Below are 27,410 nucleotides of genomic sequence, written 5' to 3'. Positions count from 1 at the left end.
TATGAATCTATGATATGGTATATCTTGACTTTACTAAGGCTTTTGATACTGTCTTGCATGACTGTCTCAAACAATATAGGGAAAAACAACCTAGATAGAGCTATTATAAGGTGGGTGCATAACTGGTTGGAAATCCATTCCCAGAGAGTCGTTTTCAGTGGTTCACAGTCAAGCTGGAAGGGCATACTGAGTGGGGTCCTGCAGGGATCAGTTCTGGGTCCGGTTCTGTTCAATATCTTCATCAATGATTTAGATAATGGCATAGAGAGTACACTTATAAAGTTTGTGGATGATACCAAGCTGGGAGAAGTTGCAAGTGCTTTGGAGGATAGGATTAAAATTCAAAATGATCTGGACAAATTGGAGAAATGGTCTTAAGTAAATAGGATGAAATTCAATAAGGACAAATGCAAAGTACTCCACTTAGGAAGAAACAATCAGTTGCACACATACAAAATGGGAAATGACTGCCTAGGATGGAGTACTGCAGAAAGGGATCTGGGGGTCATAGTGGATCACAAGCTAAATGAGTCAGTGTAACACTGTTGTAAAAAGAAAAAAAAGGAAACATCATTCTGGGATGTATTAGCAGGAGTGTTGTAAACAAGACATGAGAAGTAATTATTCCGCTCTACTCTGCGCTGATCAGGCCTCAGCTGGAGTATTGTGTCCAGTTCTGGGCACCACATTTCAAGAAAGATGTGGATAAAATGGAGAGAGTCCAGAGAAGGGCAACAAACATGATTCAAGGTCTAGAAAATATGACCTACGAGGGAAGATTGAGAAAATTGGGTTTGTTAAGTCTGGAAAAGGGAAGACTGAGAGGGGACATGATAACAGTTTTCAAGTACACGAAAGGTTGTTACAAGGAGGATGGAGAAAAATTGTTCTCCTTAACCTCTGAGGATAGGCCCAAGAAGCAATGGGCTTAAATTGCAGCAAGGGAGGTTTAGGTTGGACATTAGGAAAAACTTCCTGTCAGAGTGGTTAAGCACTGAAATAAATTGCCCAGGGAGGTTGTGGAATCTCCATCATTGGCGATTAAGAGCAAGTTAGACAAACACCTGTCAGGGATGGTCTAGTCATCTAGTCCATGAGTGCAGGGGACTGGACTAGATGATCTCTCAAGGTCCCTTCCAGTTCTATGATTCTATGTTCCTGTACTTGGGGAAAGAAACCATCTGCAAATGTGGCCAGCTCATCTATGGCAGGGAAGGGGAGGTGACTCTTTATGCCTTCTTCATTTGTGCATAAGCCAGCCACCGTCTAGCTCTTTGTAAAACATTATAGAAATACTTTGTTTCCCCCAGGACAGCCCTAGGCAGGAAGAAAAACAAAGGGGACACGTTATAACAGCTGCTGGCTATAAACCAAAACCAATGCTTTATGTTCCCCTTCTAACAGTCTGAGACTGAACCCTCTGAAATTTAATGTTGATGAATGCAATGTAATGCACATTGGAAAATATAATCCTAACTATACATATACAATGATGAGGTCTAAATTAGCTGTTACCACTCAAGAAAGAGATCTTGGAGTCATTGTGGATAGTTCTCTGAAATCACCCACTCAATGTGTAGCGGCAGTCAAAAAGCGAACAGAATGTTGGGAATCATCAAGAAAGGGATAGATAATAAGACAGAAAATATCTTATTGCCTCTATATAAATCCATGATATGCCCACACCTTGAATACTGCCTGCAGATGTGGTCGCCCCATCTCAAAAAAGACATATTGGAATTGGAAAAGGTTCAGAAAAGGGCAACAAAAATGATTAGGGGTATAGAACGGCTTCCGTATGAGGAGAGATTAATAAGACTGGGACTTTTCAGCTTGGAAAAGAGGCGCCTAAGGGGGGATATGATAGAGGTCTATAAAATCATGAGTGGTATGGAGAAAGTAAATAAGGAAGTGTTATTTACTCCTTCTCATAATACAAGAACCAGGGGCCACCAAATGAAATTAATAGGTAGCAGGTTTAAAACAAACACAAGAAAGTATTTTTCACGCAACGCACTGTTAACCTCTGGAACTCCTTGCCAGAGAGTGTTGTGAAGGCCAATACTATAACAGGTTCAAAAGGGAGCTAGATAGATTCATGGAAGATAGGTCCATCAATGGCTGTTAGCCAGGATGGGCAGGAATGGTGTCCCTAGCCTCTGTTTGCCAGAAGCTGGGATTGGGTGACAGGGCATGGATCACTTGATGATAACCTGTCTGTTCATTCCCTTTGGGGCACCTGCCATTGGCCACTGTCAGAGGACAGGATACTGGGCTTGATGGACCTTTGGTCTGACCCAGTATGGCCCTTCTTATGTTCTCTGTTTTTGCAAGAAAGACATCATGAGACAAACAATCACAAATATGAAGAGAACATGCCAAAGTGAAAATCACTATTGTGTGGACAATCTTGTGGTAGCGTTCTTCACTGCCATGTGTGTAGCACTGGCATATGTGTATGTGAATGGGGCGGGGGCACTTTTGTTCACTCTCTGTTCCTGGTCTCTTGTTTTTGAGGCTACAGTACTTTAAATGGAGTTGTGCACTTATCCAGAAGCAAATTTGGCACTATGAGTTCTCAGCCTCTTGCAGGAAAAGAGTGACTTGAATTAGTCAACAGTCTCATCTCCATCTGCTGAATTAGTAGGCTGTGAAAGGAGTCTCCTTCACTTCTACAAGTGTGGAAGTGAGGTGTTTTGGATGATGGGCCTTAAAAAGAATGGAGTTAAATTGGGGAGAAAATTGAAGCTCCTCAGGGCTTCAGAAGATCCCTAGGAGAAAAAAAAAGCCATTAAGGTTACTGTCGCATTGGGATGTCACCCATATGAGTATGTGTGAAGAGCATGAATAATTTACTGTGATATTATCATATATGATTACATAGCTAAATGTGCAAGAAAAGACAGCAATACCACAAACTCCTTTAGAATAGGAATTAAGCACAACAGAAGAGAGAAGCTGATAGAATTTGCTCACAGTGAAAAGGCTAAGCGAGATCATCTGTATTCCTTTGATCTATAAGTAGATAAGGAAAAAAAGCTAACTTGCGGCGTGCAAAATTTTCTTGTCTTTCTTGTAACAGAGAGGCAGGGGATTTCCAGTTCTTTACAGGGCACAACCAGTTCAAGAGATGAAGTGACCATAGGACAGACAGATGTAAGATCCAGCTTAACACAAAGCTGGATAAAGCCACGCTGATCACCAGTAAGCAGACAGCTAAAATTAACCCAGAAAAGTGCAATAAGAGGACAGAAGAATTTTGTCAGCCTGAAAAAGTAGATGTCAAGCTCTGGCGAGAAGAACATGAGAGCAAGACAAGAATGACAAATATGCGTGATGGAGAAATATGGTGAAAATCTAAAGATGAGATATAGCTTAGGAAAGGAAAATCCTAGTGAATTGAGAAATATGTTATTTTCTGTTTCTAAACAGATTTGAGAAGGAACAGTTCAGAGACTTTAGATGGCTCATGCTGAAAAACACCTACCCCTTTCCATGATCAAACCCAGAGTTATTACTATTATTTATTGCTATTTGTATTAGAATTGGGCAATAAGTAGATGATATTAAAGGATTTTAGCTACCCAAGAAAACTATCATTCCACTGAGATTCTTTTCAACAGGCTTAAATTTATAGCTGGAAAGCATGAACAAAGCCTACTCTGGTGGGCAAGACAGCTTTCAAGTCAAAGAAAAATAGTAACTCTAAAACCCCTGCAGAGGTAAGTACAGGTCACTTAATGAGAACTCTACACACAAATGAGACTTCCACCATATGCTTATACAGGGAAACCCAATAGACCAAAGCAGAGAGAGAAATGGTACAAGGTGACTTCATCTCTCTGAAGTTATTCTCTGCTTAGCTAAAAAACAAAACAAATCTCTTCTGGAAATTGAGATGGAAAGAAAAAAAGAAGACTCAGCAACAAAATGCAGAGCAGCTGAACCACCTGAAATTTATACAATACACCTGACCTACAAAATTTGATTAAGCTCAGCAGCTGAGACCCAGAAATGGAACTGAAAGGATTCTATTCTACTCAGGGCATTCACAAGAAGGGCAGAGCCAGATCTGAACATCACTAAACAAATACAATATGACATCATCTTAGAATAGCCTGTACATTATAAAAGCCAAGTAGAAGAAATGAAGAATTAGGGCCTTGTGGAGTTAAGACATTAAATGTGTACATCACTGAGAGCTCACTACGATGTGTAATCAGACTCATCAGTGGATTGTATAGTTCACTGGACTGCAGCCACATAATACCAATATTTACCAATATTTTTATCTTCACAGTGTTTTCACAAATACATGCATACAACCCCCCCCCCCCATCCATTTCCACCCCATTCCCCTACCAAAAAGGCAAATAAGTGTTCTCTATTTTACTAATGGGGAAACTGAGGCTGACAAATGACCTAAGGCCACAAAGTCAGTGATGGATCTGGGATTAGAAGACAGAAGTTCCTAACTCCTAACTTCATGCTCAGACCACACTTCTCTGTCATTCATTCTGGAGTGGGACTGTTAGTTAACTGAACTGGGGTCACTATATTTCAGCCACACTACAAGGCAAAATGAATCATGTGAAAGAATATTCTTCTAGTCCAACCCACAGAGGAAGATCTAGAACCAGCACAAAACATCAGCAATAGAATTCTGAGATAATCAAGAAAACAGATCAGAAATTTGCTGCTCCTAAGAGAAGCATGATGAGGGAGATGGTAGAATGTATGGGATAAGGAACAAAAGCAAAGGAAATATGAACAAACTCAAATAAGGGACATAGAGAAAATCATTAAATGAATCTGGCAATAGGTAAACACATCACTAGAAGGAAATGTATGCACCCCAAAAACTTCAGCAGAGGCATAATATTGGAAAGTCCAGAAATGGAAAGAATATTCCCCTTAGTGAAACAGATTAGTATAATACTCATGTTTGCATGCATGGGGGAAAGAGGGGGAGAATTCAGGCAAGGAGGATTGGGTAGAGCTTTAGCGGAAACATTTAGTTGGAAAAGGACAGAGAAAAAGAGAAGTTTCTGCTGTCATTGCTGTTAGCAGGGGATGGAGTTGAGTTGGAATAAGTATTACCATGAAAAAGGCAAACACACTGTTCAATATGATGTTCAAAACCACCAGCCATGAAGCGCATGTTTATTTTTAATGTACGACATATGGTGAAACATTCCATCAAAATAAACTCACACCGATCTAAGGAGGCTTTTTTAAATTTGTTTTTGTATTCTTCATATTATTATAAACGCAACATGAATTTTAGGCTTGTCTATATGACATCGCAATCCAGATTATGGGAATGTGAATTGTAGAGTTCTCTAATGTGTTTGCTGTAACTGCCCCATGTAGATGCTGGTGCAAACTAAAAGGTATCTAGTTCACGTTAATGTAGTCCCGTTTCAAATAAGCAAACTTTTGGTTCACTTCATTGAGGTTTACACTGGACAGTTAGACCGCAACACACTAAAGCTTTCTGTAATTCACATCCCCATATTGCACCACCCTTTAGACAGGCCCTTTTTCCCCAACTCTTATGATTGACAGGAAGTGAAAGTGGGACAGACTGACTATGTATAGCCAGAATTGTTTACAGATTGAAGTCAGAACAGAAGTAAGGTTCTAGTCCTCATGGCTGTGAAGAAAAACTTGCAAATATGACCTAAGTGTGATCTAGAAGCTAAGAAAGCAGAAGGCAATAAAAAGAATCCAACATCTTTTTCCTCTCATGTTTTTGTGGGGCTTGGAGCAGGATTTTTGAATATCTGTAGATGGAAATACTATGTTGCTTTTTCTGATAAATTTATATTTAATTTATTCTATTCCCCTTTCTTTTATATGCATTTGAAGGGATGCTGGGAGCTTAAACTTGGCCCCTAAACGAAACTGCATTAAAACAAGCTTTTATAAAACCTAAGGCCAATCAAAATCTGTCTCCACTTTTCTTTAAAACAAGCAAACACTTTTACTCAGTGTTCAATAACTTCACTGTAGCACTAAAAACCCCAAAGTTGGACTGAGTAAACTAAAGTGCATCAGATTATGCTGATGCAAGGAGCAGGGTGGATTGGGGTTTCTGAGGGGGGTGGGAAGTGGGAGGGAGTGGATGGGGACGGGGCTTGGGTGGGGCTCTCCATCCATCCTCTTTTTTGATTGTTGAAATATGGTAACCTTAAAAAAGCGGTGCCCTGGCTCGGCAGGGAGAAGCTGCCTTCCAGAGGCACCGGAGAGCCAGAGCGTCGGCTTGCAGGGGCAGTGAGCCCCAGTCATGGTGGAGCCAGCGCGTCACAGGGGGGCAGCAACCCTGCAAAGGCGGCAGCACCGCTAGCGGGGAGCATCCGCACCTCCTGCCCAGGCTGAAGCCTGGTGTGCCCCCCCCCCCGGGGGCTCCTGCAGGCTGCAGCAGATGCATGCGGTCGGTGGCCCCCGTGCACCCTCGGCTCCCCCCTTGCCACGCTTGGGCTTTGCGGCTCCCGGGCATGTGAGCCACCGGGGCGCGGGGCCCTGAGCCTGCTCCAGGAGGGGCAGTGGCGGCTCACACTCCCGGAATCCACAGAGCCTGAGCGCGGCGAGGGGGCAGCCGGGGGGCGCATGGGGGGCCGGCGCCCGCATGCATCCGCTGCAGCTTGCAGGAGCCCCTGGGGGAGGGCGCCGGGCCGCAGCCTAGGCAGGAGGGGAGAGGGGCGTGGTTGCTCCCTGCTAGCCGTGCCGCCGCCTTTGCAGGGCTGCTGCCCCCCTGCACTGCGGCAGCTCCTCCATGGCTGGGGCTCGCCGTCGCCACAAGCTGACGCTTTGGCTCTCTGGTGCCTCCGGAAGGCGGCTCCTCCCTGCCGAGCTGCTGCAGCGGCCCAAGCCCGGCAAAGCCAGTGAGTGGACTCAGGGCGGGGGCCGCCGGGGTGGGGTGGGGAGGGGAGGGCTCGCGGGGGGGCTGTGCACCCTCCAGGGGAGTTCGGGGGCGGGGGGGAACCTGGACTGGGGAGCAGCCCCTGGGCACGGCTGGCCCCTGGGGTCTATAAAGGCTCGTTGGGATTTGCCCCTTAATGAACCGATGTGCGGAGGGGGCAAGGTGGAAGTTTCGCCTAGGGCACAAAATATCCTTGCACCGGCCCTGGGTTTGCCCCCTGCCCGGGGGGGGGGGCCCACCTCACCGTGCCGCGCTCCAACCGCCCTAACAGCCAGAAGCGCACGTGTCTCCGTCTCCCGCTCCCCCCGCCTGGCATACTGCGGGTGCGTCACTTCCGGGGCCTGCTGAGGCAGGAAGCGCTGGGCACAAGGCAGAGCCGGTAAGTGCCGAGCGAGGGGAGGGGTGCCCGGCCTCTGCTCGAGCCGCAGCTCAAGCCCCCCCATTCAGTTGGGGACGGGGCGGCTACTGCGCTGGTTGCTCCCAGGGCGGCCTTCGTAGTGATGGGGGCGGGAGGGGGTCGAACTGTCTGTGGGCAGCCAGGAAATCCCCGGGGGAGACATGTGTGTGTTGCACCTACCCTGCCCCAACTGCTGCCCCCTTCCCTGGTCCAGGGACCTTCCCCTCCCCGGCCCCATCACACTGCCCCCCCCCGCCCCACCAGGGCTCCCTGCGACCCCTGTGTTTGTGTTTTGGAGATGTAATATCTCTCATTAAATTTGCAAGGTAATTATGAAAAGTACAAATGTTTTCTTTCAAAGGAGCAGGGGGTTTTCATTTTTCCATGATTCATAAAAAAAATTAAAATAATTAAAAAAATTATTGTTTGCTTTAATTGAAACATGCTTAATAAAGTATCACCCCCCCCCCCCAAACCTTCCTTTTCAGCCCACAGCTGTTTCGGCGGGGCGGCGCTGGGGAAGGAGGGTTTGTTTCTGCGGGGCGGGCTGCGCTGGGGGTGTGTGTGTTGTGTTTCGGGAGGGTGTTTCGGCAGCGCTGGGGGGGGGCGGGTTTGGCCCTCAGCTGTTTTCTTTGGAGTAATATGGCCCTCGCCACTTTACGAGTTGTGCAGGCCTGGTTTATAGTTAGTCTCCCTTTGGGGTTCTTAGCACTGCACCGTTTGGTTTTTGAGCACTGAATGGAAGTGTTTACTTGTTTTTTTTAAAATGGGGAAATATTTTGAGTGGCCTTAGGCTTTATAAAAGCTTGTTTTTACACAATTTATATTTGCAGCAAAATCTAAGTGGTCAGCATCCTTTTGAATGTGTATAAAAGAAAGGGGGAAAGAATATTAACAGAATAAAAACAAATAGTTAAGAAAGCAGAAACAGTGACAAATGTGATGTTTTTAAAAAATTCATTTTTAGCAATCTAAGATGTAATTAGTAAAGACATTTGCTTACAACATGTGATTTTTACACTGACAGAATCCCTTTAAGAGGCTCTTCATCTATAGGGAAAGGAATATGGCATGGTGATTCTGTTTCAGCTACAGCTCACCTGTGCAGACAGATTAGCAGAGTTGAAAAGTTCATTCTGACCTTTCCTTTGTAATGAGATGAACTTTCTCTGAAACTAGCAATCACTGCTGAACTACTACCCTATCCCACTTGCAGCACATCTATTTCCATTTCCTCCTCCCAAATGGCAACTACCTGGAACAAAATGTGACCCTCCTATTTGATTTATATATGATCAAGAAATTCATGGATGAAAATTGAATGGATTGATCCTTAATTTAATTGAATCAAACTATTGAATGGCTAGTCCATTCTGCAGTAGATCAACTCATTACCATAATGGTATTAATTCAATATTCAAGACTGGTACTATCATTCTTATTCTGATACAAACTAAGGACTGAATACACTATTTTCTAAATTCATATAGGAAAATGTTTTAAAATAGTATTAGTACAGAAGCACGTTAGGTACACTGTCATACAGAGCACTGCAAAAAAGAGAATTTCTTCCTTAAAACAAATAAAAATGAAAAAGAACCCCTACTGACTAATGTCATCTTTAAAGTTAATTAATGTTCACATACATTTTACCAATTAAGGAATTCTCACTCCATATGGGAAGTTCCTTCCTAATTCCTGTCTGTTAGTGGTTAGCTTATAGCCTAAAATATGAGGGTTTAAATCCTCAGATGAAATAAAAAATGATCTTGTCTAATATAACTGTGGATGTTCTCAGCTACAGTATTGTTCTGGACTTTAAGTTCCTACATAAAAAAAACAGGTTCTTAATGGGATAACTCCATAATGTTAAGGACAACTGCAAAGTACTCCATTTAGGAAGGAACAATCAGTTGCACACACACAAAATGGGAAATGACTGCCTAGGAAGGAGTACTGTAGAAAGGGATCTGGGGGTCAACAGTGGATCACAAGCTAAATATAAGTCAACAGTGTAACACTGTTGCAAAATAGCAAACATCATTCTGGGATGTGTTAACCAGAGTGTTGCAAGAAAGACATGAGAAGTAATTCTTCCACTCTACTCTGCGCTGATTAGGTCTCAACTGGAGTATTGTGTCCAGTTCTGGGTGCCACAAATTGGAGAAAGTCCAGAGAAGAGCAACAAAAATGATTCAAGGTCTAGAAAACATGACCTATGAGGGAAGATTGAAAAAAATTGGGTTTGTTTAGTCTCGAGAAGAGAAGACTGGGGGGGACATAACAGTTTTCAAGTACATAAAAGGTTGTTAAAAGGAGGAAGGAGAAAAATTGTTCTCCTTAGCCTCTGAGGATACGACAAGAAGCAATGGGCTTAAATTGCAGCAAAGGCAGTTTAGGTTGGACATTAGGAAAAATTTCCTAACTGTCAGGGTTGTTATACACTGGAATAAATTGCCTAGGGAGGTTGTAGAATCCTCATCATTGGAATTTTTAAGAGCAGGTTAGACAAATACCTGTCAGGGATGGTTTAGATAATACTTAGTCCTACCATGAGTGCAGGGGACTGGAGTAGAGGACCTCTCAAGGTCTCTACGATTTTATGATAAACAGAGGAAGGATGGTAAAATTGTTAGGGTATTAGCCTGGCACTCGGGAGACTGGGGTTCAGATTTCTGCTCTGCCACAGACTTCTTGCATGACCTTGTGCAAGTCTCAGTGTCCATCTGTGAAACATGGATAACACTACTTCCCTACCTCACAAGAGGGAGTTGTGAAATTGTCCTCTTGATCATGACTCATTAAAGATTGTGAGGTGCTCAGAAACTGTGGTAATGAGAGCCATATAAGTACCAAAGATAAAAGCCAGGAAAGCTACCTACCTATTTCTGCAGTGTACTTGGCAGGAAACTGGAGGGGACAGACTCTATACTATGCACCAGGCATCTAGTTCCTCCATAGCCCTTTTGGATAAATCCCTTCATTAATTCTATGCCTCATATGAGGCATCATCATGTCACTAGGCCTCCTCTGCTTGTGTGGTGGATCCGTCCAGCACATTTGAATGCATTTAAATATACCTATGAGACTTTTCTCAAACACTGTATGAATGAGTTTCACATTTGCTCAAATGTATATTGTTAAATAGATGGAATACCAATACAGTGGTTGCCATGAAAAACTCAGAGCCAGATCCTCAGCTGGTGTAAATTACTGTAGCTCTTCTGACTTCAGCATTTACAGTTAGTACAGAATGGTGTGTAAAGCACTACTGTATTTCATTATTCCTAGGACAGAAAAGATCTGCAGCATCTCAGATACTATTTGGGTAGAATATCAGGGTTGGAAGGGACCTCAGGAAGTCATCTAGTCCAACACCCTGCTCAAAGCAGGACCAATCCCCAGACAGATTTTTGTCCCAGATCCCTAAATGGCCCCCTCAAAGATTGAACTCACAACCCTGGGTTTAGCAGGCCAGTGTTCAAACCACTGAGCTATCCCTCATGTCTTTCTACATAGCAACAATCAACTGTGCATTACTCTTCAGGAGAAAAATCCCAATTCCTCTTTGAGACCCACATTAAAAGCAAAGTTAGCTGTGACAAAGCAATTCCAAGTAAAGGCGACCCACAGGTCCTTTACATCAGAAATCACAACCACAACAGTGTTCTTTTTAATTGTGAAGACTCTGATCTCTATCTGCACCACTTTTTGTTTGTTCCGTTTTGAACATAATACGTTGTGACCAACATGTCTGATACTAGTAGTAGTTAAATGGTGGTAAGTGCTAACATTCCATATTGTCGGTTGACTTTGTTGTTACTTCTGTACCATAATATCTGCTTTGGGAGGGTTAGCTTCTGACGCTATTTCAAGATTTGCCTCATGAAGAATTAATGACTCTTCTTCTAACATGTTCTTGTGTAGCAGTGGGAAGAACTTGTATTGCTAGTTGCTATCTCATCTTTTGGCTTCAAGCAGCTCTGGGAAACATACTGCAAAAGCTCATTGCTGGGGATAAGGGAGCAAAAGGGCTAAAAGACAGTTTGGCTGCTTCAGATTAAGTAGGAAGCATTATGGAGAAAATGTTCTGACTTATGTCACATACTAAAAATGCAATGACATTTGCCCTGCGTACTTACTGTGCAAGGCATATGCCAGGAGAAATTACATGGTTTGTAGTGCACTCTCGGACCAATCCCCCCACAGCTTCAAACACCAAGCTTTCAGAAAATGCAGAAAACAAGATTCTTCTTTTGGATCAGCTTCCTCTGAACTGCTCAGATTCTAAGCATAAATGTATGTGCCGAGAGTATTGCAAACACCATTATAGACACTACTTAAATAGAGTTTTTTCCTTTACTTCTAATGAATGCACACCTATTTTTGAGAGACAAGTTGCTTCCACTTCCATAAGTATATCATATTTAACCTTAGAACTCTAGCATTTTCTAGCTTTGCCGTACCAGTAAATGCATACTTAAGAGAACAAACTGTACAGTACATAGAATATGTCCAAATTGACAATCACACATGCTCAAGCTATGCCTATAATAGGTAACAGGTAATTGTGCATGCATAATAGGTAGATGTGTATGAAAATCGGTAACAATGCAGAAGTCCCCATTTGTGCATGTAAAGTGCCTGTCTGCCCATACATATAGGTATTTTGTAGGTACAAATTAGGAGTCTACATTTCAAATTGGCCTTATGCCTACAGTTTCCAAAAGATTAAAATAAAATGTCTGTTCTTTGTTTGGCCTTTCTGATAGTAATTGCTTACTTGGTAATTAAAGTATCCCACTTACAAATATCTGATTGGCAGAACCCTAAGGTGGCATTACTCAGCTTTTTGGATCTATAGTTCCAAAAGGGATGGGGAAAAATGTACAGGATATCAAATATGCAAAAGCATCATCAAGAGTTTTAATAACAACTCAGTATAGTTCTGACTTGTGAATTACTCTTTGATTTATGGTTGCAATAGCTAATAAATTATTCAATCTGCAGCTTTTTTTTTCCATTTTGCATTACATATGTTGTATAAATCGCATCTGATTCACTGTAACACAATGGCGCAAGAGAGGAGCAAAATATTTGCAGAGAAAAGCAAAACAGCAGTCATAATCAGACTTTTTTTTTACTTTATTATGAACCAAAAAAGGGGCCTCTCATTGAAAAAATGACTATATTTTGTGAATTTCCACTTAAAAATTGTCTCATTTTCCAGCAAAATGAGCTCATTTCATTGAAAGATGGCTTTGAAATTTGAAAATAGAAATGTGAAATATGAACTGTTATTGTTTCAATGTAGAAAATAGAGATGTCATTATATTCTGCAGAGAAACTAGATCGTCCAAACCTTCAAAACATTTTGTGGGAGTTTTACCAATTTTGAACATCTCTAAATTGGAGCTGCACCATTTGAGATTCCTTAATCTAGCCTTCTAAAAAGTTTACCTTTAAAATCACATCTTTATCAGTCAGGGCGGTGGGTCCCTGAACTGATTTAGCAGCAGCTGTCCAGGTTTTAGTTCACATGTAAATGCTTGTGGTGTCTATCAAACAGCAGGCAGTCTGTTCTTATGCTCCCTAAATAACTTCTGGGCAATTTAACACATTTCTCAGTCTGAAACCAAATGGTAAAAATGTTTAAAAGGGTGCCAAAAATTACACTTACCCTCAACAACTATGCCACAGTGATGTTATCGGTCTTTGTAAAACCCAGAAGAACCAAGAAATGGAGACACTACTGAAAAAAAACTCTCCACCTTACCATACCTTTTATGCAAACACCCAAATGAGGGATCCAGTGTCGTGGGGCAGGAAATGATCCAAAATGAAGGACAAAGTATTAGTAGCTCAAAGCAAAAATACAAGAATCTTACTGTCTTTGCCATCTATTTATAAACACTTCCAGGGTTTATGATTTCCTGTGTGTTAATAATTTACAATTATAAAAGTAAAATATCACTCCATGATTTTGTTGGGGGTGAGGTATATATTTGGGTCTGTAACAAGAGACAGTTTAGAGGTATGGTTCTCTCCTGTTTGAAATATATTCTACGATGAGGTATGGGTTTCAAAGATATTGGATCCACATCAGGAGGCTTTGAGACTTTTTTTTTTTTTTTTTTTTTTTAGACTGTCTCAACTGAGGAAAGGACCTCTTATTAGCAGATGAAGTATCTAAAAATAAAGGAGACGTACACAGCTGGGGAATATTTACAGAAACATATTGGCTTTTTTTTTAGCAGGCACTTTACTTTCATATAGGAAGAGCCTAAATTTCAGAGAATCTGAATGTCTGCATCTGCCACTGACCTCTGAAAACTCAGGCCTTTTTCATCTGTATTTAGCCTAGTTACAAGCTCATCATATGCCACAAATTACTAGGACTGAACCACTGCATTGGACACTGGATGGTCTGTAATAAGCAGCAATGGCAGAAAATTGTCTTACCTTAGAGTGGGATGTGTAGACGCCTTCAAACGCATCTATATTCTCATAGCCCATTGAGTCCGTTCTCTGTTCAACTGTAGATTCTGCTTCTTTTTGCTTTTTGCATTGCTGGCTGGTGCAAACTGTAAATTTACAGAAGTGGGTGTGTTATGCCAAGATGCTTATCCATATCTCATTCTGCAAGGCATTCAATTTAAATGCACATGGCACTGTGCCATGTGGCTCCTATTCCTCTGAAGTGCTTTCAGTCCCATGACCTACACGCAGCAATGTTTCTGTAGGTCATTGGTTTTTTTGGAAGATAAATAGGCAGATGGAAGAGTACAAAGGTGATTCTAAGGGATTTTCTTTAACGTCTTTACAGAACCTCACATTCAATCAACGAATGTCATATTTAAGAACATGGTCTTGTCTTACTTAAATTCATACATAAGAAACTTTCAATTGTTGAGTTCTCTGTGAACACCTGTGTTAAAGGTTTATCCTGAGAGAAAGGAGTGAATTATTTTTAATTCAGAATATTTAATTTAAATGTCAATTGTGGTAATCCAATTTTTTTAAAACTTGAAGTTGGTAGGATAGAAGCAGATTCTAGGATCTTGCAGAGAGAAAAATATTCTGCTGATTCATCCCAGGAATTAGACCAGATGAGACTCATCTCAAACTCAGGGAGAATAAACAGGTTGAGAGTCTCTCTAAGGCAGAGAGAATGCTCATGGGGCAGTGCAGTGGGGCCTACACGGAGAAACCCTAGGAATAGGCAAGCTCAGAAGGAAGTTCAGGCTGAGATATGTTTGTTATTTAAGATAGCAATAAAGGAAAACCACAGGAGAGGGTATGTTTGAATAATATTCAGTGTGTGTGCCATGTCAAAAGCAGGGTGGGAACAAGAGGGTGGTTGAAATGAAGGAAATCCATATCAGAGCTTGTTCTATGCAACAGTTAAGGGAACCACTGTGAGGTTCCTCCACTAAGTGAAGAAATCCACTGGTGGCTGGGGATAACAAAAGAAACCTACTATTCTACACCACTGCCACTACTTTACATAGTGGAGGTTAACATTTCAAAATGAACATTACTACAGGACACTAGATGAATGTGTCAGTGGGAACAGATGTGGCGTAGCCTGCAGTGGAGAACAAAGAGAGGAATGGACGAGGAGCGAGGTTGCTGAAGAATTTGTGAAAAGCCATCTGGAATTGTGTGTTTTCTTGATGGCTCAGTAAGATTAATTACTCTGATGAGGCACAGACTCAGTTCAAATACTGAGATGAACCTAGAGGGAAATAACATAGGAGATCCCTTGAATCTGCCCTTATAAACAAAATACGACTGCATTATGTTGTATCCCCCAAACATGGGTGTTCCTACCATGTTTGACCACTGCTGCAGAATATTGTATTATTTTAAGGGAGTTTGCCCCACATAGCAATGTGCGCATGGGTATTAAGACTTTCTATAGCTCATCTGATATAAAGTCCAGAAGTGTCATGGGGATAACTAACAAAATATCTTCAGTCTCGTGCAGCAGTTGCTTACCAGAACATACATTGAACTAACTGCCCCAACTAAGGCTAAAGGAAGAAAATATTTGAATGAAATAACATATACTGGTGTAAATCTGGAGTAGCTTCCCCACTGGTTTCAGTGTCAGGTGTGACAGAGATTGGAATCAGGCCATAGAGCAGGGGTAGGCAACCTATGGCACACGTGCCGAAGGCGGCACGCGAGCTGATTTTCAGTGGCACTCACATTGCCCGGGTCCTGGCCACCGGTCCGGGGGGCTCTGCATTTTAATTTAATTTTAAATGAAACTTCTTAAACAGTTTAAAAACCTTATATATTTTCCATACAACAATAGTTTAGTTCTATATTATAGACTTATAGAAAGAGATCTTCTAAAAACGTTAACATGTATTACTGGCACGCGAAACCTTAACTGAGAGTGAATAAATGAAGACTCGGCACAGCACTTCGGAAAGGTTGCCGACCCCTGCCATAGAGCCTTACTAGCTTTAAAAACAGATCCCAAATGTTCACAACTCCACTGATACGTACATTAGTACTACCTCTTAGAATCCTCACCTGGGAAAGTCAGGGAGGTTTTTTTTTTATTTTATCTTTTTGTAATGACAGGTTTTACTATGTACATTCTATAGCTCGCTAATCTTGACCTACACACTTGAGGAAGACAGTATAGACCTTTGTTTTAACAGTTTAATCCAGCACGCACTGATCACACCTTTGATGTCTTTGAATCTGAATTTTATAGGCTGAGCAAAATCCTTCCCTATATTCTTGGTGACTTTCCAAAATGTTAAAGCAAAGGCCACTAAAAACCATGGGCCACGTCCACAGTTGGTGTCAAATGATACAGCTCTTCCGATTTGGGTGGCCCCACCCCAATTTACAGCAGCTGAAGATCTGGCCCAAAGCATTTAAGAAGGCATAGCTATATAATGAATTATTTTGATTATGGAGGGCCCACAAACTAACTGGATATTTTAAAATCATAGTAAATTTAAACATCGGTATGTGTGTATACATACAGTCCAGTGAAGCCTGTACAACAGACCACCCTTATTATGCAACCTTCCATGTTTAAACCATCACAGTGTATTGTAATACTCCATGACAGAAATCAAAGGCTCTGTTGGGACACTAAGTAACAATTCCAGCACATACGCAGGCAGGGCTTAACTTCCTCTTAGGCATCCCCCACTCCCAAAACCAAGCCAACAACAACATATTAAAACAAGACAACTTAACACTAAGATAAAGATACAGCTCCACATATTAGTGGAGGTGCTGTATGCACTGATCATTACACTATCACCCAAGGTATTGAACGTAGCTCTGTTGCATGGCTGCTAGAGGACGATATCCATTTGCAACTGAATGTCGGTGGTCTAGAGTTGCGAGGCATCTAGTTTTCGACCAGAACACCTGGTCAAAAAGGGACTCTGGTGGCTCTGGTCAGCACTGCTGACCGGCCCGTTAAAAGTCCGGTTGGCGGTGCAGCAGGGCTAAGGCAGGCTCCCTGCCTGCCCTGGCTCTGCGCAGCTCCCCAGAAATGGCTGGTATGTTCCTGCAGCCCCTAGGCGCAGGGGCAATCAGGAAAGCTCTGTGTGCTGCCCCTGCCCCCAGTGCTGGCTCCATAGCTCCCATTGGCTGGGAACCATGTCCAATGGGAGCTGCAGGGGTAACACATGTGGGTGCAGGCAGTGTGCACCGCACGGAGCAGCCTGACTGCGCATCTACCTAGGGGCCGGACATGGCGGCCGCTTCGGGGAGCAGTGCAGAGCAAGGGCAGGCAGGGAGCCTGTCTTAGCCCTGCTGCGCCACCAACCGAGAGCTGCCCGAGGTAAGCGCCGCCCGTCCGGAGCCCACACCGCAAACCTCCTGCCCCAGGTCAGAACCCCCTTCCTCACGCTCACTCCTTCCCAGACCCCACACTGCCACCTGCACTGCAACACCTGCCCCAGGTCAGAACCCCCTCCCACACGCTGACTCCCTCCCAGACCCCACACCCAAACCCCAGGTTGGAACCCCCTTCCTCACCCTAACTCCTTCCCAGACCCCGCACCGCCACGCACACCCCAACACCTACCCCAGGTTGGAACCCCCTTCCTCACCTTAACTCCTTCCCAGACCCCATACCGCCACCTGCACCCCAACACCTATCCCAGGTCAGAACCCCGTCCCTCACCCTGACTCCCTCCCAGACCCCGCACCCCAACCCCTTATCCCAGCCCTGAGCCCCCTCCCGCACCCCAACCCCCCACCCCAGCCCTGAGCCCCCTACTGCACTCCAAAGCCCTCTGCCCCAGCCCAAAGCTCCGTCCTGCACCCAAAACCCCTCATCCCTGGCCCCACCCCAGAGCCTGCACCCCCAGCCAGAGCCTGCACCCCCTCCCACACCCCAACTCCCTGCCCCAGCCCAGAGCCCCATCCCACATCCTGAACCCCTCATTCCTGGCCCCACCGCAGAGCCCGCACCCCCAGCCGGAGCCTTCCCCCTCTCATGCCCCCCAATTCCCTGCCCAGCCAAGGGAAAGTGAGTGAGGGTGGGGGAGAGCGAGTGACAGAAGGAGCGGGGCTGGAGTGAGTGGGGGTGGGGCCTCAGAAGGGATGGGGCCTCGGGCAGGGGCGGGGCAAGGGTGTTCAGTTTTGTGCAATTAGAAAGTTGGCAACCCTACCGTGGTCCCTTGAGTGATCATGTAAGGCTTATTTAACTATATATTCCCCCATTTCTTCCTTTGCCAGCATAGTAAGAGGGTGCATGGATAAATCATTATGATATCACTGTATCTACTTTGTTCAAGTAGATTCCTTATGAAAGGCGCTTTTGTGATGCCTTATGAAAGAGCACTTCCTGGTATGCTCCAGTAATGCCTCAATAGATAGAGAGTACTAAAGGTGGAACACACAGGGGTTTGTTTTTTTTAATACGGCTGCTATTCTGAACACTGCAAATTGACAGCAGCAGTGCTCTATACCCTGGGATTCAGTGGCGGCAGCAGCCAGCCTGTTTTGATGTGGAGAGGAACTGGATGCTCTGATGAGCACATGACTCCATTCAAGTCACAAGACAGGAGCTGCACAGCTAAACTTATTATTACACCATATCAGAGCTGTCAGTTCTGAGTCCTAGCACAGCATTGTGCAAAAGGGCAAGTGTTCTGGGTGCTTTCAGAATAGCACATATCCACCTCAGCATAGGGCTCCCTGTTAGAACACTCCTCTTTCTCTGATTCACACTAATGTCACTAAGCTATAGACTATGGCTACATTAAATCCTGTCATAATTGCCCTTAGTACAAGAATACCCCTCTATGACACATTGTTGACTCTCACTAATGGCATTACAATGAGGGTGGTACAACCAGCTTCTTTCAAACAATGTGCTGGTTGGCTTTCTCCTTCCCCTTGCTCTGCATTTTCATAGCCACCACCCACTGCCTGGATATTCCATTCTTTCCCCTGCTTGACTTCAACAGAACTATGCCATTCCCTTCTAGTCTCTACCTTCCTCCTTGCTTGCTGTGCACTGAAAGCCCATGAGGCTTAGGCTCCTAAGTGCCTAAATCACCTTTGGAAATGGGACTCAGGTGGCTTGTGAAAATCCTACCTTCTCTTTTTTCTCTCTCTCCACCCCTTTCCTAAGGTTCGCTGACTGCCCCAGTCTCTCGTTCTCCTCCTCCCCAACCACGTAGGGACACGCTCTGCACCGTCTCAGTACTGTAGTACCATATTGAGCATTCCTTGAGGAAGAAATAGTGAACTGTCTTCTCAGAGTCTTCACTTGAATGAAGGAGTTGGGACGTTTACAGAACTCTGGAAGAGGGGTTAATATTCTGGTCTCTCGTGTGTTGCCAGAGTCAGTGCTGCACTATGGCGGGAAGGGAAAGGTATACTTACTGGCCTAATTTTTAAAGGACAATGAGCAACCACCAATCCTACTACAGACATTAATGGGAGATGTAAGTAATAGCACTTTTTGGAAAGAAGGCTAACGGAAGGCACCATGAGAAACCTCAATATTGGCTATGGTGCAGCTATTGGCCACACTGCACACAAAAAACAAATTATAGCAATCATTTTAGAAACATGATTCTTAGATTAAATTGTTACGAAGTTTTGATATCAAATCTAAAAGTAACCCCATTTCACTGCTGTAACCCTTGATCTCCCATCCTACTTCCCTTTGTTTGTGACTTCCCCCCCTTGTTACATATGGTGTCTAAGCTTAAACAGTAAGCCCGAGGGAGCAGTGACCATATATTATCTGTATTTGTGATGGACCTATTACATTATGAAGGCTAGATAAATATGAATAATAAATTGCAGTCCTATGGCATCTTCTATTGAAAGCAATATTTTGGGTACACAGGTTGGTCACTAATGAGTCTTTAATAGCCTTCTGTACATGACAATAATAATAATAAATAATAATAATAATACTTGGTTCTTATATAGATCTTTCCATCTGGAAATCTCAAAGTGCTTTATAAAGGAAGGTCAGTATCATTATTCCCATTTTATAGATGGGGAAACTGAGGCAGAAAGATTAAAATGACTTGCCCCAGGTCATCCAGCAGATCACTGGCAAAGATGGAAACAGAATCCAGGTCTGCTGACTTCCAATCCAGTGCTTGATCCACTGGACCATGCTGCCTCTCTACCTGGAAAAAAAAGATTCTGAAAAATCTCATGCTACCAATGTGTGCCTAGTTTTCACTTTAAATTGGCTAGTTACTTCAATCAGTTGTAGGAACTACTGGAGAGTGTTGTGGCAGCTGCTAGTGGGGTGGGCAAAACTAATCACGTCTGCTTCCCTAATGTGCTCAGCCAGTGACTCTTGATGGTAGCATGTGTTTCTGCCTTTACATTCATGGAGAGCATTTAAATAGGTCTCTGTTCCCTGTCTCTCTACAAGAACCTCACTAACATGATTAAGCCAATAGAAACCCGATCCTGAACAAAAGGACAAGGATTTCATTTGCAGACTTCCCACTGTACAAATGGAAGGTCTTGATGAAACAGTGTAAACTAAAGACTAAACCAAATGGTAAAAGAGGCTACTGAATAAGTGATATGACTATTTCTCTTGAGTTCTCCTTAGAAACAGGAGTCCCAATGGTCACAGCTGCTAACAGCAAACTCTGTGCTTCTGTATCATAACATCCTGCTGCATTCCCCACTTGTGGCATCATGTTATCTGTCTCTTCCTTCAGATCATACATCTGAAGAGAGGTTCCCACAGCAACTTTAGCTGGCAAAACTTCTCTGAGGCATTGCAGCACTGTGTGGATAAAATCCTGCCGTCTGGCGCACAAGGAACAAAGAGCACAGGGAATCTCTTCCTCCACAAAGCCAGCAAGCCAGTATCTCTCCTCGGTGCTCAAGAGGGCAGTACGAAAGAGGGCCAATAATTGCACCAGCTCATCCACCACATCTCTAAGGGAGTGCTATGAACATGCTAAACAGTCATGACTAGCGCTTCAGCTAGCTAACACATATGCTGTGGTCAGCAGCAAGCACAATCCAGCAGCAGCAGAAACAGCTGCCTTTTTTAGTACAAGCACAGTCTAAGTCAAGGTTGGGCAAACTACGGCCCGCAGGCTGGATCCGGCCCCTCAGGGCTTTGGATCCGGCCCGCGGTGCCGCCGGCATCACGACCCTGCGGCCCCAGTCGGTGGGGGGCTGAGGGCTCTGTGGCTGGGTCTACACTACAGCAGGGGTCCGACCTAAGATACGCAACTTCAGCTACGTGAATACCGTAGCTGAAGTTGTGTATTTTAGGTCGGCTTACCTGGCGGTGAGGACGGGGGAAAGTCGACCGCTGCCGCGCTGCCGCCGACTCCGCTGCCGCCTCTTGCCGAGGTGGATTTCCGGAGTCGACAGCAGAGCGATCAGGGATTGATTTTACCGCGTCTTCACTAGACGCGGTAAGTCGATCCCCGATAGACCGATTGCTACCCGCCGGATCGGCGGGTAGTGAAGACATGCCCTGTGTGTTGCCTCCAGGCACCGCCCCTCGCAGCTCCCATTGGCAGGGAACGGGGAACCGCGGCCAATGGGAGCTTCGGGGGAGATACCTGGAGGCACGGCAAGGGCAGCATATGCGGAGCCATCCGCCTCCCCCTCGGGCCGCAGCGCTTCTGGGAGTGGCGCGGGGCCGGGGACACGGGAGGCATGCAGGGAGCCTGCCCTGGACCCGGTGCGCGCTGCTGCCACCCCAGAGCTGCTTGAAGTAAGTGGCGCTGGACGGCAGCCCGAACTCCGCCTGCACCCCACCCCCCAACTCCCTGCCCTGAGCCCCCTGCCTGCACCTCGCACCCCTCCTGAACCCCAACTCCCTGCCCTGAGCCCCCTCGTACGCCCTGCACCCCTCCTTCACCCCAACCCCCTGCCCTGAGCCCCCTGCTGCACCCCGCACCCCTTCACCCCAACCCCCTGCCCTGAGCCCCCTGCAGCACCCTGCACCCCTCCTTCACCCAAGCCCCCTGCCCTGAGCCTCCTCCCACAGTCTGCACCCCTCCTACAGCCCTTCCCTGATCCCCCTCATACACCCTGCACCCCTCCTCTGCCCCAATCCCTTGCCCTGAGCCCCTTCCTGCACACCGCACCCCCTCCCACACCCCGCACTCCCTCACGCACCCCAACTCCCTGCCCCAGCCCTGCATACAATTTCCCCACCCAGATGTGGCCCTCAGCCCAAAAAGTTTGTCCACCCCTGGTCTAAGTGCTCCCACAGTCCACTGCCTCAATCTACTATGAGGAATCTTGCCCTGGCTGACAGTGGGGGCAAGCCTGGCAGTCCCCCCCCCGCCCAGCCATAGTAGGATTTATCCCTTTATTGTATGAGTTGGATCGACAGCACTGCAAACTACTGATCACATTTCAGTCTCAAACTTAGTGCTTATCACCAGATAAGCTCAAGGAAATCAGCCATGGCACACGTGTTCAAGGGCACATGCAATTTTCTTTACGCACGGTGCAAACTGGATCAAAGAGTAGAATCTGGTCCTGAACAGAAGTGTCTGAAATAGCCACCTAGAGTAAATACCCATTTTAGTTCTAGGTAAAATGGGAGCCTTAACTATGTACCTCTTTTCTTTTGTTGGTTTGAGTCAGAAAGTTAATGTTAATTTTCCTAGTCTACCTACCCACTGTGGCCATGATATGCCTTGGGACAAATTCTTCTCAAGATACACCAATGAAAGTACATTAACTGGAACAATTCAGCGTATATCTATACTAGATTTTTTGGTCTTGTACCTTGAGCTAACTGATCGCAATTAACTCAAGTTAACGAATAAGATTGTAAACTCTTCTGTAGCCAACTCACAAATGTTTGTTCCAAGACACACATGTTTTCTCAGCTGTGGTTCAACCTGGCTTAACTCTGAGGAGGTATGTCTACTCTAGAGATTTTAAACTCAAGATAATTGATTGCCAATTAACTTTAGTAAACTAACACATTTGTATGTGCTAATCTGGACACTCCACAAACATTTGTGTCTTGGAACAATCAATTTAAAGAACTGTAGTGTACACAAACCCGTGAACCATTATCAGGAACAAACTTTTTTGAGAATCTGTACTAGAATTTGCAGTCACGTTAGTTAACTTGAGTTATCTGGCGACTGATTAGCTCAAGTTACAGCAGCACCAAAAACTATACTATAAGCAAGTCCTGAGAGGAGAATTTATCTGCACTGGGCTAGATTCCACCCTAGGTTATGCTGACTTGATGTAACCTACAGCCCCAGCAGAATGTACACATGGAAGTAAGGTTGCAGTGCATACATTTAACAACTTATCTTCTTTTAGGGGATCCTCATCACCAACAAAATCTCAAATTTGGGCAACTATGGAGAGAGAGGGGGCATGGCTAGGGCAGCATGGCTGCAAATTGATCCAACACATTTGCCAGGCACCATCCGCTGCTGATGCTTCAGTTTAAAACTGCCTCTGTAACAGGGTGGCACGCCCCTCTTGCAAGCACCCCCTAGTCAAATGTGTGTGCCTGCAGTCTCTATTTGTGATGACCCCTGTTGGTGGGTTTTCAGTGACTTAGCCTTCCGGCCAAGTCTCTCACACAGTCTGTATGTGAAACAGAACAGACCCCTTTTGGGGTATACAGTCCACCAGGGGCCTGTTCCAGGACCCCTCTGTTGGTATCTCTGTACCCATCCCCAGGCTCAGTCTTTAAACAGTCCCAGCCCCAGTATGGGGCCGTATCCCCAGGGCTTCCTCACTGGAGACACTGTCTTCCTGCAGCCCTTCCTGGGCTCAGTCCTCACTTAGTCAGCCAGGAGCTCCCTTGGTCCCTGCCAGCAATTGATCTGTCAATGGTCCTGCTGCTCCTTCAGTCAGTCAACCAACCAGGAGCACAGTTCTCACTCCTCCAGCTCCAGGCAGCAACTACCTGGCTCTACTTCTGCAGCTCCTTTTTTATGGCTGTCCCTGGCCCAAATTGGTTGCTCCCTGCAGCTCTCTCACTGGCTGCTTCCCCTGCAGCCACTCTAGGCAGCCTGGAGGACTTCTCTACTGCTCCTTTCTGGAAAAGGGTGTGTGTGGTAGGATCACAAGGCCTCCTGCAAGGGGCCTCTAGGCCTATTACACCTTGTACAGCCCCCCAGTGCAAAGCCTCCAGGGGAAGGTAGCAGTGCAGATGCTACACCAGAGCCATTTAGTATTACTGCCTCCCTATGTCAGGGGCAGAGGGGATGAGGCATTCTAGTGTTATCAAACTTTGTAAAGCACTGGGTGTCAAAAAAGTCTGTACATAAATACATCTTTTGTGTAAGTATTTCTCTGCTATTTTTGTATAATATTTGCATGTCAATTTTTATTTGTATATTAGATAACATAAGATCTTTATTTTTACTTTATTAATATGCTCAAGACGTATTGGTATTTTGCATCAAGCAGTTATCATTGTTTATATATCCTGTTCTATCTTTTTTTTTTAAATCACACCTATGAGAAGAGTAAAAGTTCAACATATTCCATATCTGGAACAAATACAGAGAACATCAGTTTACAAATTCCATCTTTTTTAACTGGACTATAGGTATTTTCCCAGTTTTTCAACCTTGAAAAATAGCCCATGGATTTCTAAGTAATTGTTGGCACTCACAAATTGCAAGTATGGTACAAAATCCCTGAAAATTAGAACAGCCAGCATTAAATTGACACTGGTGATAAGCTAATTATGGTATCAAAAACAACTTTATGATAGGAAGCTATAGTACTAAATAGCTTTACAAACAAAGCAGATCAGAATAGTTCACTAGGGGAGAGCAGCATAGTAGAAAACATTCTCAATGTTTGCATGCCTAGTTTTAATTCTGACTGTTCTGTGTTAAAGTCGAGCAAATAGACTGCTTTTAGATCCAGTTAGCATATAGTATTGCTTTTTCTTATATAGGTAAAGTCGTGAAATTTAACTGCTACTGGTTAAATGGTTCTGCAAACGGAAAACAGTCAGAACTTTTTTAGTTTTGTGCAATAACATTTGGTTCCCAGAATTAACACTGCAGAGGCATGTTATATATTAGTGGGTTTGGATTTTTTGTGGGTTTTATTTATTTATTTTGGTCTTTTGACCTTTCCTGCTTACTCTGGTCTTTTGAATTAAAAACATTCAGCAGCAGCTGAAAGATGACAGCATCATTCATCAATAGCACATTCTCACTTCTGATTTACTTCCTGGGAGAGCTATAGGATTTTAAAAGACTGATCCTGCTTAGTTTTGACATTAACTTCTCTTTCACAGCAGCTTCTCTGAACAAGCTACTACATCCATGTAGCCTGAATGCATGAATGCTCTCTGTACTTACAGAAGGAGGATTTTCTCAGTTTGATTATAGATTCTGTAGTTTTGCTGCACAGCCATTTATTCATAGTACAGTTCAGTTCCTTTTCATTTTTTGTGGTGCAGTCGGTTTAATCCTTAGCAGCTTTAATTCTTTTCAACAATGGCTTTAATTATCTTTGGTATAAACTTCACTTTCAGTATATTCTTAAAATATTTTCCATAGGCAATTATTCGGTCCACCCTGTAGTTTTGGAGGAAATATATAAAATCTGTTTCTTGTGAAGCAGTTGGCTAAGATGTATGCCTACCACAGGACTACAATGGGCTTTTTTAATTGGCTACAGTTCAAGATCTGTTTAAACAGGCTGCTGTCTTTCATTCACTGTTCTACTTTAAATGCAATATACAAGCCATAGATTCCAAATCCATTAGCGTATTGAGCATCAGTCTTGCGCCTTTGGTTTAATATTGCCAACATGCATCTCAGAACACATATCAATGACTGGTCTTGGCAGGCATTTTTACAGGTTTTGTTTTAAACAGCCTGCTTTGTAAAAATGACCTGATGCTTTTCATGTAAAGATTGGTATTAATATCAACCTTCCTCTCTCTCTCCACTGCTTCATAAAGACAGGAATTTATCTATGCATTATTTCCAATGCATGCCTGTCTGTGCAACTGCTTGCTAATATATAATTTAATATTCTCAAGATGTAAAACATTTAAAATAGAATACAATGATTTTTAATTACCAGAGAAAACTGCTAGGCATATTTGAGTATTTATCACCTTAGATCACATTTAATTTAGAATTTAAAAAACATCAAAAGAAAGCAAAATACAGAATTTAAGAGTGGAGCCCTTTTTCTATTTTACTCTATGCTTGTGCACCAGAAAATCCTGCTGCATCCATTCCTGGCAGCTAATTTATTAGAATAAAGAGACATCATTATTGCTTACCTCAGTAGAAGTGCTAAAGCTCCCCCAGACTGCTGTGGAGAAAGCACAGCCTCATTTGCACATACACACACAAACTGATGTTCCTTCTGATCTGTCGGCAACCAAGAAGGCCAATAGCACATGTTGCCTAGCATCGGTCACATGACAGAGCCAGCCAATCCCCTAAATGTTCTTTGCAGTGCCTACTTCTGCTTTCCAAATCCCAAGGGATGTTTTATATAGCTCCCAGCTTGTTCAGGTCAGACACAATAGGGAGAAGCAGAAGTCTCACCCCACTCATTTGTTTGGACTAGCCTCACAAGAAATAGACACTTGGCACTATTGAGTGACCACTGCGAGGTCACTGGAGTCAGGCTGGTAAAGAATCTCCGGCTGTGAGAATGTATAAAGAGTCCAAACAGGAGCCAGAGTCTTTTTCAGTGGGACACAGAGCAGAGCGAAGTAGCTGTTAGTGAAGCACAGCCACTGAATATAAATGAGGACATACTGTTGCAATAACAGGGACAGGTTATTACAGCGATTACAGGCAGGATTTACAAGAGCTGTATTGGATTAACAATAATTGTACTGAAATGGGAAGTCCTGTATTTAGAGGGCCACTTTAAAAAGGTTAAATATATAATGAAAGTAAGTCTGTAAATAAACAGTATTAAAATAAAATAACATTCTGCTCTAGCACTAATTTGGTTGCTGCTGCGGCTTTCTGTGGCTCCTTTAACAATTGAGTCAACATTTTGTGGGTCTTACCTATCTCAGCTATTGATCTTCCACTGTAACTCTTGTAAATCTTGAACAAGGGCAGGAAGAGACCATCAGAAGAAATCTGTCACAGCTCTATCATTCCTGGTCTAGAATAATAATATTTACCTGTGTTGGAGCAGTTCTCAGTCAAGAATTTCAAAGCACTGTACTAATGAATGTAAGTGTCATTATCCCCATTTTACAGATGAGGAAACATTTTCAGAGAGGTTGATGTGACTTATCCAAGGTAAGCAGAGCAGGTGAATCACAGTGCCAGGAATACAGCCCAGGAACCCAGACTCCCAATCTAGTATCCAGGGCTGGTGCAACCATTTAGGCGACCTAGGCAGTCGCCTAGGGCACTAGGATTTGGGGGGCGCCATTTTCTTCGGCAGCGACCGCGGCGGCCGGATCTTTGGCCGCCCCGGTCCCCGCCAGCATTTAGGCGGAGGGAGCTGGGGCAGTGGAGCGCGGGGAGGGCCGCCTGCGGCAAGGAGGGGGGCGCGGCACGCAGGGGAACTCCCCACCCCAGCTCACCTCTGCCCCGCCTCCTACTCGAGCACACCGTGGCTGCTTCATTTCTCCCGCCTCCC

The 27,410-nt window shown here is 44.2% G+C and overlaps 1 protein-coding gene across 3 annotated transcripts in view; it reads right to left on the bottom strand.

Moving 5' to 3' along the window:
* The window catches only part of LOC112102153 (transmembrane protein 108), a 251,214-nt gene extending 225,052 nt beyond the window's left edge, over nucleotides 1-26,162 (bottom strand). For 2 of the 3 annotated variants that reach the window (XM_024193267.1, XM_024193269.1), the window contains exons 1-2: nucleotides 26,077-26,162; nucleotides 13,785-13,906 (exon numbers count right to left, since the gene is read on the bottom strand). The gene's annotated coding sequence lies outside the window, so the exon portion shown is untranslated. Of the gene's footprint in view, nucleotides 1-13,002; nucleotides 13,034-13,784; nucleotides 13,907-26,076 lie in introns of those variants that run through there. The other variant, XM_024193268.3, reaches the window with a different exon arrangement.
* Between the last annotated feature and the right edge of the window lie 1,248 nt (nucleotides 26,163-27,410).

The sequence above is a fragment of the Terrapene carolina genome, unplaced genomic scaffold (genome assembly GCF_002925995.2).
Source record: "Terrapene carolina triunguis isolate 2854851 unplaced genomic scaffold, T_m_triunguis-2.0 Scaffold34021, whole genome shotgun sequence".
Taxonomy (NCBI): domain Eukaryota; kingdom Metazoa; phylum Chordata; order Testudines; family Emydidae; genus Terrapene; species Terrapene triunguis.
The sequence above is the reverse complement of the archived record's forward strand: the minus strand, read 5'-3'. Positions and strand labels throughout refer to the sequence as shown.